The 11359-nt window shown below is 35.0% G+C and overlaps 1 protein-coding gene across 2 annotated transcripts in view; it reads right to left on the reverse strand.

Annotated features, from left to right (window-relative positions):
- EIPR1 (EARP complex and GARP complex interacting protein 1) overlaps positions 1–8708 on the reverse strand; it is a 53471-nt gene extending 44763 nt beyond the window's left edge. For both annotated transcript variants that reach the window (XM_031552610.1, XM_031552611.1), the window contains exons 1-2: positions 8599–8708; positions 2739–2871 (exon numbers count right to left, since the gene is read on the reverse strand). The gene's annotated coding sequence lies outside the window, so the exon portion shown is untranslated. The remainder of the gene's footprint in view (positions 1–2738; positions 2872–8598) is intronic.
- Positions 8709–11359: the final 2651 nt, after the last annotated feature.

Raw genomic sequence — 11359 nt, forward strand, 5'->3', positions numbered from 1 at the left:
TCTTTTCTAATATTTAAAAGTCTATTTCTATCTCCTTAATTACTTTGTTACCTTTCTCATCCATGCTTTTAAAAGTGTCATTACTGCAGTACTTTAGAGAAAGTAAGAAATTTACAGGCAACTGATTGGAACTTGTCATAACAAAAAGAACAAAAACTAAGAATTCTAGAATTATTCTTACAGATTTTTTGTTAAATTCTACATTCTCCTTTTTATTACTGGGCCACAGCAAACAAAAAATGCAACTTCTACATTACGAGTAAGGTAACTTTAAGAAACAAATTTTACATACAAATAAGCACAAGTACATTTTCTGAGAAGCAGCATTAGCCAGTCAAAATGCAAATGCAAGATGCCAGTTTTTTGCCACTTTTATTACTGTAGCTCAAAACCTTACGCATGCTGCATCTTGCTTAGACAACAAGTCATCTTAAGAAAACTTAATTTGTATCACATTGAAATTTAACCAACTTTTAAAGTTCAAAGACTACTAAAATCATTTCTCCCCTTAATGTTCACCTACTTTAAAGCTGTGAGTAGAAATCTAAATCTCATTCAAGAAGAGCCCACTACTTGTTTTTATTTTTAATTCAGTTGACTTGCCACAATAGAGTGAAAAGATGCTGTGTTAACATGTCACAAAACTGACATATATGCAGTGCATATTATATAGATAGATAAAATATCTAGGTAAAAGTATTAATATGTAAGTATTAATTTTACAATGTCTTCTCCCCCCATCCTCAAAATATTCAGTCATGTCCTACCATAGCTTTTCCTCCTATACCCAGCTTCTTTCACATACTCGCACACCTTTCTTCATCCAGTTTGGCAATCCAGGATAAAATACAGCTTCCATAATTCTTAGTGCTCACAGAACCAAACAGCTGCCAAACTAATTTTCAATCAAAAGAAACACCAAAACGCAACATCACATGTGCCTATCACATAAATTTTCTGAGTTTCAACAGAGTCAAGATTTGCCTGATTTACAGCACTCAGACAACAAGAGGTGGTCACAATACCTCTGACTGGATGTCATTTGCTTGGTACTTCAGTAAGGAAAAACAGCATTTCTTTAAAACAGCAGAACAAACAAATAGTTTTAAATGTTTTGAATGCTTAATTTGGTTGCATTACTACTTGAATTAAGTTGTCTGCTAAACCTAGTATTCCTTATTATTAGAACCCCTATGCTGTGTGCTTTCTGTTATGTGTTTTGCTATTTAGATTCATCAGTAATCATTTGAGAATCAGATCTTGTTTTCTACAGAATGCTAACAACTGATGGTTCTAAATGAAGATGCACAAAGTACAAATGATAAAGTTTAACATTTCTAAATGAGATAAAGCAAACCAAATCTAGAACACAAAGAATCTAGAATAGAAAGCATACATATGAATTAATAGGTCCACCAATGGAGATTAGAAATATCACAGAAATGTGAAGTTATATGCGAGGAAAAAAGAGGTGCATAAACTCTGTGAGGTGTTTCACAATATTCTATAGAGCACAGTATTCTTAGAAAACAAAAGAAAACAAACAGTACTCTTTCCTCATCTCCACTATCCCATCACATTACCAACAAAACAGCTCAGGAAGGCTAGAGAAATATAATGTATAAACTTCATTTGGTTTTCTGCAAAGGAAACTTCACCAGAAGTTTCTGGTGGAAACTTTGGGATATTCTTTGCCTTGGCAGTGATTGATGGAGAAGTTATGTTCAGAAAGTCAACAAGACAGTAAAAAGTAAAAATAAAATTAAAATAAAAAACACACCACATTAATACCATTTCAGTGAACCCTCCATTACTTTTATAATTGTTTTTAAAGATTCACAACTGACTCACAAAAGAAATTCATGCCATAGGATTTCCATTTCATCTGGACTGAAATAAAAGCACCAAGTAGCCCCAGAACAACTTTTTTTTTTTAAACAAGAGGTTGAACAGTAGGAATTTACAGCTCCACAGCTGACAGATGCATTATGTCTGAAACTCACTGTCATATTCTTGTATACTTAGGCTGTATTTTCATGAAAGAATACACTAGAACACATGAGACTAAACAATATTTATTCAAATTGACAGCACAGATTTCTTACTTGTCAGAGAGAAAAACGACCACCCCTTCTCAAATAATGCAAGATTTTCCAAGCTTTAGAACAGAAAATCTTCACATCTGCCTTACCAAGGAAAGGCACAAAGATTCTTGATCTAAACAGCTGTGCACTTAGTGTTAAGGGTACACAAGGAGCACTCCTACTGGTTTTGATGAGATATTTAGACAATTTATAGTCCTCTGTGGGCATATCTGCATTAAACATATGACAAATAACACTATATGCAGACTTAATCTGCAATTTTAAAGGGAGCTTGGTGCTGGCAAGAAATTTTGAAAGACATTTGTTTTCACTTTAAAAATCAAATATATGAAACAATAAAAAGAATGAAGCCTAAAATAACAGGAATAATTTATTTGACCTGCTTGGCATTAATCAGGTAAGCAATACTTTGGTTTTGCTGGTTTCTTTGATATGAATGCAAACCAATTTCTAATCAAGATGATCTGAGGACAGAAGAAGGATGAGGCATAATTAATGGTACAGCAGACCTTTGAAAAAATACTTGTGTTGATAACTTCTATTTTTAAGGTTTTACACATAGCCAGATGTTCAATCCTTGTGCTTTCAAAATATCAAAGCACTTAAACTTTAAAATTGTTGGAAAGGACTTACTTTTATTGTAGCAAGTTCCCAGTACACCTTTATCTGCAGGACTGGCACTAATGTGCCAAATCTCACCCACTTGATGAAGAAGCACATTTTTGTTTATGATGTTATTTTCATCATCAAAATCTATGATGTGAATCTGCAAATACAATAAAAGAGAACATTAGGTTTTCAAATGTTTTCCTGTGGGTCTTAATTATACACAATGACTGCACAGAACAATTTAATGAGAATTTTATAACTGATATCTACTTTAATTAATTGTTATACTAACAATTTACTATATCATTGATTTCATCAAGATAGACTTTTCTAGAAAAATAAGCCATCTCTCTGTCTTGATGAAATACAGTATTTATTCTTCTCAGTCCTGCAGCTTAAAGCTTGAAGGTGATTTTTCATATTATAGTTATCAGTAATAAGCCACTAACACTGCATTTGAACACTTCTTCCAGCAATAAACAGAAATAATAACATCACAATTTTCAGTCAAGATGTCTGCATTAACTCTGTATACAAGCCATCAAATTTAAGTATCTTTTGAAGAAAGAATTGGAGAGAGAGAAAGGACTTTGTTTTGAAACAAAAATAACTGAAACTTCTAGAGTGCTCCTCAAGCAAGCAATCATATATATATGTATCCATACATAAAACTATCCATTACTAAAACACTTGGAAATATAATACATTTTAGACTACAAACAAAGATAAAATATTGAACTGAAAGATTCTTTTAAGAAATACTAACTATGTCTTAATAAATCTATATCTCACTCCTGTTTTTCTTTTAGGTAATCTCATTTAAGATTCATTAGTAAGGTTGTATCAACAATGAAGAGAGAAACAAAGTCATCTACTAAACCACTGCAGAAGTCTTACATACAAGACATTACAAAATTTTTTCATAAAATAGAGAAACAACTAAATAGGTATCAACTCAGGCTATATTGGCAATACTGTACATAACTTCACGAAATGGCTGATGTGTTACCTTTTCTCTTTTTACCTCTCCTTCAAACACTCAACTGCTGAGTGCAGTCATCAGCAACTTCTTCAAATATAATGCAGGACCTCATCACCTGCAGTGTTCTTAACTCAGTCATCCAGGGCACATAAGCAGTCCTGCAGTTGATGAGCACGCTGTCCTTTCAAACTTGACTTCATTTGTTGCCCTGAACTTACAAATCTACCCAGGCATCAGGATAACATCCATCTCCCGCAGCAATTGCATAGCCATCTTCCTGTCTAACTTAAGGAAGTCACCTTCCTGTCTTTCATAACTCTCCAGAGTCACACCCCTTGGACTTACCTACAGCTGCCCTTTACTTTGGTGCTCTGTATATCCCCTCCTGACCTACTCCCGTGTCCTAAATCAAATGCTATTGTCTCTGAAGAGAACTCTTCCCCATTCATTGCTTTAAATCCTTGACTAACTTTAACAGACACCATATACTCAGCCCCCTGCACTGCTCTCTTATATAAGCTGTATTCTGATGTTCTGAATCAACTCGCAACTCAAATTGTTCATGAAAACAACAGCTTGGAGATAAACTGCAACATATTTATAACTCTAAAGTAAAACTTTCAACAGGCTCAAGAACAATAATTCCTATTACTATTTTTACACATCAAAATAATGATAATTGGCTTTTGGATCTCCAACAAAAAACAGATCCCTCAAAGTTACTGAATTAGATGTTTAACATAAATAATGTGAAATACGTGAAAATATTTAAAAATAAGAGCTTATTTTCTCTGTGAAAGGCACAAACAGATCTGCTTTATTTGCTTGTTCTCAGTTATCTCAAAAGAAAAAAAAAAGGAAGAGGGAAGGAAACCTTCTGTTGGAGTCACTGAAGTCTCATTTGGCAGCTTCACTTAAGTCTCTAGAGATGAACCACAAAGCAAAACTCTATTTACCCCAATTGCACATATGTTTGCCTGCACTGGCCTGGTTAAGAGGGTCATTCAACACAAACTGTCAGAAAACTCTTTATCCCATCTGAAGCATTCGGAAATCACAGATGACCAATTCCTCTTCGGCTGTCATGTCTTTGCTTCAGCTGACATCACAGATACCTGGAAACCTCTGCTGTAGCTATACTAAATACCAAAGACAAAACAATTCTCGTGCAAAATACAAAAGTACCAAATACATTACCAGTGTGATGTCATGAAGAGAAATACTAGCAGAAAAACATTCAGCTACAACTGTCCTAATGCAAGCCCCAGCTGCACAAGTTGCTATTTTCATCTGCTCAATTACTATCTTTCTAACTTTTTCCAGTGGAGTAGAGAAATGAGTTTCAACTTGGATAAATAAGTTCAGTATATGGATGCTACAGAAGAGGATAACAGCAATAGTAAGCATAGGTACACTCAGAGAACCTTTTCAACATGAATGCACTGTCCTGAGTAATGGTATGTGCTACCATAGCTCTTGTGGAACATGGTCTTTGTGGAAAATAACTCTTATCATCAGTAGCAACACTAAGGAGTCACCTAGCTGCTGTAATTATGCTGAAGACTCCCTGAAGACTGAACACATACAAGTCCAAACAGAGAGAGAAAATAATGTAGAGATCCGAAGGCAAATAATTATTTGACTTTACTAAAAAAAAAAAATACTGGAGAAATCACTAATTGCTATGGAAGTGACTAAGGCAGGGAGACAACTGAACACATTCAGAACAAAATTACTCTTTTTCTTCCATTACACAAACTCTATAATTTGTTTCCTTACATCAGAGACTAACAGAGTACAGAGCGGGAGATGTGGGAAGTGTTTCAGTTTGAGTGGCCACTGCCATCTCTGTGCCTATGTAACACCATGCATGAAAACGATTACGTTGGATTCTAACACAAGACTGAAGATAACTCAGTTCTCAGAGAGATCAAAAAAGATTAGGTGAAGTACGCTTATTGTGTATGCTTTCAAAAAACACACAGTAAATGCATTAAACTACGAGCAGCAGAAATACAAAAGCTTCCAAAAGCACAAGTTTTTAAGAACCATGTAAAATACTGTCAGAGAACAAGTATGCAACCGCATGAACAATTTCTCAGAAGTCACAGTGAACATAGTTTAAAAAACCAAGAACTACATTCAAAGATATGAAATGTTTGTTTTGGTTTAGAGAATTCCTTTAGAAAAGAAAGCACCCAAACCCCCAGCTCAGCAGCAGCAGATGCTTACATCAGGTGACAGATAATTGGACAGAAGGTGTAGATTTTCAGAGATCACCACCTTTGAAGCACTAAACAATAAGACTACAATACAGACCAGCAGCCTAAACTGCTCTCTTCAATTATCACCTTCCCTCAAGTGGTATTTCACTGGAGAGTTTTCTTTGTCTCTCTTCCATTTGGCAACACACTTCATGTTGCCAGTTTTACTCTCCATTTCCACAACACTACATCAAGAACACGCTGTTCTCCTTCCTTCATTCTCCTTCCTTCTTTCTCCTATGTATTTATACAAGATCTCCAAACCTCATAAAAGAGAGTAAATCACATTTGTATTCTTTATTAGCTGCATGTATTCAGGTTTCCTAATTCCATTCACATCCCGAAAGTACGTAGCAAAGTTGTTCCACAGGAGCAGATGACAGACCTCCAGTCAAAAAGGAACTACTTTCATGAAGTTATGCAGATCAAAAACCAAGTACTTGACACTGATAATATCTCAAGTACTGTCGGAATACAACATTTAAAAATACCTTCCTTGGCCTCATAAGGAAAGCATTAACAGCAAAACATTTTCACCAGAGCTCCTATGAATTACTTGTACAGAAATAAATCTCACTAAGGAAGAAATTACCTCGCCAGCTTCATGACTGCTGTTCTCTTACCTGCAACACACCTGGTTTGGGACTGGAAGGGAAGAAACATTCTGCACATAATGGAACTGCATATTCAATATCTCACCACACAGCACTTGGTCAAGCATTAAAGGCTGCAAGCCAGTTCATAAGTTAGGTCAAGTAACCAAAGAAATTTTTAAGCAAATCTAGAGAACATAGTGCTGAATTAAACAATAATGACTTGAGGCCTAAGGCATTTCTTAGGGATTAGCAACTAGCTGATGGAGCTAATGGCCTGAGGCACAGCTAAAGGCCAATAACCCCCAAAGATTCGTTAATACCCTAGGAAGTGGCTTGCACATCTATTATTAATGCTATTCACTGGAAAAAAAAATTACGTTCAATGAGGCTGAAACACGTATATGGAGATATGTCCAAAATAGGTAGTCTATGCCAAAAAATTTACCTACATCAGAATGTTTAAATTATTGAAGATCTGCTGGACGCCAATCAGTGAGCAAGAATCACCCTCTAATTTGGAGCCCAATTTTGGACTAGAATTTAATTAGTCCAACCAAGAAGTAAAAGATAGATTCAACTTTTAACCTGATAAAGCTATTTATTCAGTAGAAAAGCACCAAATGTCTGTAGAGCATCCAGGACAAATGCATAATGATTTTTTTGATCATCTTATTTTTAACTAAGTTTGTTATGCCACGTCTTTTGTCACTGGTCTCACAAGTATTACCTGAAAAGTAAAGAAACTGAATACTCCATACTCCTTGTACCTTTGAACGCTTTTTTCCCCTCTTGAGTCTTAACCAGCATTAAGATTTGGTACCAAACTCAGTGCTTTATTGTGTACAATTACAATGTTCACTGGGGGGAAATTATATTTCTATTGGCAGTAAATAAATTTAGTGACTAATTTGGATTGTGAGAAATCAGAAAGACAAACCTTAAAATCCTTCTCTCTCCACATTCTCTGAATTAACTCCTTCAATCTGGAGCTTTACACGGCACATGAGGGCATGGGGTTACACTCAGTATATAGGGTCTTCTCTGCCACTCTCCATCTCTCACTTTTTTTCTGCTCCAGCATGTGCTCTCCTTGACCACAGTTCCTTCACAAATATCCACATTCAGGAACAGGTTCTCCACAGGAAGCAAGGATATCTGCTCCACCACAGAACACTGCCTGTTCCTCCTTTGACCTTGCCATTCCCCCTATGGTTTATTCTGTTTCTTGCTCTTTTTTGTTCCCTTCTCTCTCCCATGCAGTATTTTCTCCCATTTCAGAAGTTTTCACAGAAGTTCCACTATTCTGTTGGTCTCAACTGTGCCCTCCTTGCATAGGCAGCTGCAAACTGTACAGGGCAGCATCTGGCATCTACCAACAGAGAACATCTGCAGCACTTCTGCTACACCCACCTGAAGCCTACACCCAGTGTAGCTTTCTAATTGTTCTGCCCTCAAGATCTTCTTTCACTGTGAACACACATACAGAAGTTTAATCATAAAAATAAAATTACTGTAAAATTGTAAGTGCTGTACTCTGAACCACACAGGAAACAGTCCAACAGAAATTAAGCTGTGATACTCCCTGAAATTTTTAACTTGCTGTATTTGTGATCAGTAAAGACACAATTGATTACCAACAATTATAGGTGAAAAAAATCCATTTCCTGTGGCTTCAGATAGACAGCTATGCATATGCCAGGAGTCATATTAAAGATGATCAAGGACTAAAGAATTTTGTTTTACTTCACAAATCTTCCAAGGTTTAAAGACAGCTCTAGAAAAATCTAGAGATTTAAATTAATGAAAAAATGGCAACTGCTTCACTAAGCCAAACTGGTTTAGTAACACAATTTAGAACAGTTTAATTTTCCAGAAATACACACTCTCACTTATATTTCTTATCAATATATCTGCAAACAATTAATGTAAATCTACAACTTAACTATCACTTAAACTTCAGAGGCAGGAAGAAGATAGATATTTGAACAGTGTTAAAACAAACAAAAAACCCCCAAAACTGACATTTGACCGAAATAAGTTACCTGATTATCATATCTAAGAGATTGTGTTCCAACCAAAAATCTTATAGCATCTGTTTCTGCTGTCTGAGGTGTTAACGCGCGTGCCTAGGGAAAGAGAAAGCCATTAGAAAAGTCATATTATTACAATCCATTAATTTCAGCAAAAAACTTTAAGCTCATGTATCGATCATTTTTAAGCATCACATTTTACAACTGTAATATTTTTTTGTTAGTTATGTCTATTTTGCTTAATACATTTTTCTACAATTTCTCACATTTGTAAAATACATGGAAGACATAGGTCCTGAATACTTAACTGGCCTTCATTGTAAGAGCAGTTCCCCCACATTAATTCTCCTTTATGAATTGCAAAAAGACAAAAACAGAAGAAACAAACAGTGGAACAATGAACTTGATTCTTAAGTGTACTGGATGTAATATTAAAAAAACCCGAGCTGTTCATACTGGAAGTTCTTTCCCCCTCCCCCCCGTCACCACTCTCTCTCTAACAATTCAGACTGAAGATACTTGCATAAAAATGAAAGAATTCTTTTCCTCACCATCAAACACTAAGCTTAAAAAAATTAAAAACCAAAAATCTTTTCTTTTTCAACTCTAGATCACAATGTATAAATTTAAAATAACAATACAATGCTAGAATAGCAACTCAATGATTTTCCTTACATAAGGCAAAACAGTCTAAGTCATTGTCTAGCAGAAACAATAAGAGCAAAATCATTTTTCATAAAAGTACTCTACACTCCATAAACAGCATAAACAGTTCATATGTGATATGCAAGACCAAAAAAATGATTTAGACAACATTTTGCTCCAGATCAAGCAGAAGAGGTTAAAAAACATAAGCTTAAGAAGTGTAAGCTAGTAGATCAACATTTACATGAGTGGAAAAAAAACACTATGGAACACAATTCAGTTTGTGTTCAAAACATACTCAAATGTAGATCAGAGATCAGTACTGTACTGATTTGTTTGTGCTCTCCTACTTATGTAGCACTCATCTCCAAGAAGCCTAGACAATGTTTCCAATTGACAGAAACAAGAAGAGGTCACCAAAAAGATTTCAGAAAAGCTTTTGCCTTAAACAGAATTTACATTTGCAGATCTCTAGCAAAGAGCTACTTTTTATTTCAGACCTCCTTTCAATTATTTTGAATATAACATTAGAAGTAAGTCAATAGCTACGTATCTCTTTCAAGCAAACAAGTTTATTTTTGTTTCTGCAAGTTGAGAAGAAGAGGCCTCCAAATAACTTGAATAAAAATTAAAAAAACAACAACAAAAAAAAAAAAAAAAAAAACAAAGAAGCTTCTCACCCCTTTTAAAGTTGTTCAAGTAGATCTAATCTTTTTGCCTTCAGGAATGAATCAGGTTAGATACAAAGTGCCCAAAATAAGATTTCAGATTACCATTTATTGTCTGTCATAAAGAACTACAGCTTCCACAGAATATAGAGTTCAAACTCATCAGTTGTTGACAAGTAAGGAAAATCTGAATCTTGAAATAAATAGCATTATGATGGACTGTCACGTACTTCCTGGACAAATATATGTTTAATTTTGTCTACTCTGAGTTACATTTAGAAAAACAAAATGTTTTTTTCAACAATAGAAGTCTTGTGATGAATAAAGCCTCTGCATTTGGACTGCTGAGCAGAGTCTAGAAAAGCCCCCAATATCTTACACAAAAGCCTTCCTCACAATTGCAGCAAATAGAAAATAAAAAGCAGAGTAGAATGAGTATCCACTAATCTAAACCAATAAAAAAACTTTTATACAAAGCTAGTTATCCACAGAACACTAATTCGCAAGTAGATCTGAAAATAGTCTACTACTGAAAATACTAAAATTTTATTTACCAAGGAAATTGACATGCTGTATGGCATTACATGAAGTAATTAGCTTCATTTTTAAAGAACATCTAAGACTAAGGGAAAAAAAAAAAATCAAGGAAAGAGTAAAATATTGCGAACTATGGAGAGCCTTCTGGTTACACATTCAAACTTCACATTCACTGTAAACTTTAGTCAGAATCTCTGTGAAGAAACCTGCATGGCTTAAACCACGTAGAGTTTTAGAAATTTGGAGCAATACTGCAACAACCTGACTGTCATGAACTTCCCCAATATTTTAACATACAGCCAAATATTTAAACATACAGCCAAAAATCCCTCCCACCTAACACAAAAGCAGATACTGCCTTTGAAAAAGTAAACACCAAAGATTTCTCAATACTATCTGCCAAGGAAGCTGAAGAAACCAGTGGCCATATACACCTATGCATAGGTTCTCCAAGTGATTTGTTTTCTACAAAATTGGAGGCTACATGTACACAATTACAAAATAGAAAACCTAAGCAATCAAACAATTATCAATTCTATCTTGTGTTCTCTGAAAATAGAAGTATCTAGGGATGAAAAGAGATGTGAGCAACAGTTGTAGTGATCCAGGACACAGCACCACTGAGCTCTAGAGGGGTTCCCAGTGTCTTTTGCATCCTATGTTTAGGACAGGCTATTCTGCCTACACAGAGTCTCTCAAAGTAACAAAAATATTCTGAAGAAAAAATAAGGTTAAGGTAGAGAGCGTGAGAGGGTGAGGGGTTTGGAGGAGGAACAAAGGAAAACAACCTTAAGACTCCAGTGTAAAGAATAATTTACAAGAATACCATAATGTGTTATTTTGTGCATAAATTAGAAACATCATTTCCATGCCATATTAAAAAAAAAAAGAGCACGTGCTATAGTACAGTCAAAATTCAATTT

The sequence above is a fragment of the Meleagris gallopavo genome, chromosome 2 (genome assembly GCF_000146605.3).
Source record: "Meleagris gallopavo isolate NT-WF06-2002-E0010 breed Aviagen turkey brand Nicholas breeding stock chromosome 2, Turkey_5.1, whole genome shotgun sequence".
Lineage (NCBI taxonomy): Eukaryota > Metazoa > Chordata > Aves > Galliformes > Phasianidae > Meleagris > Meleagris gallopavo.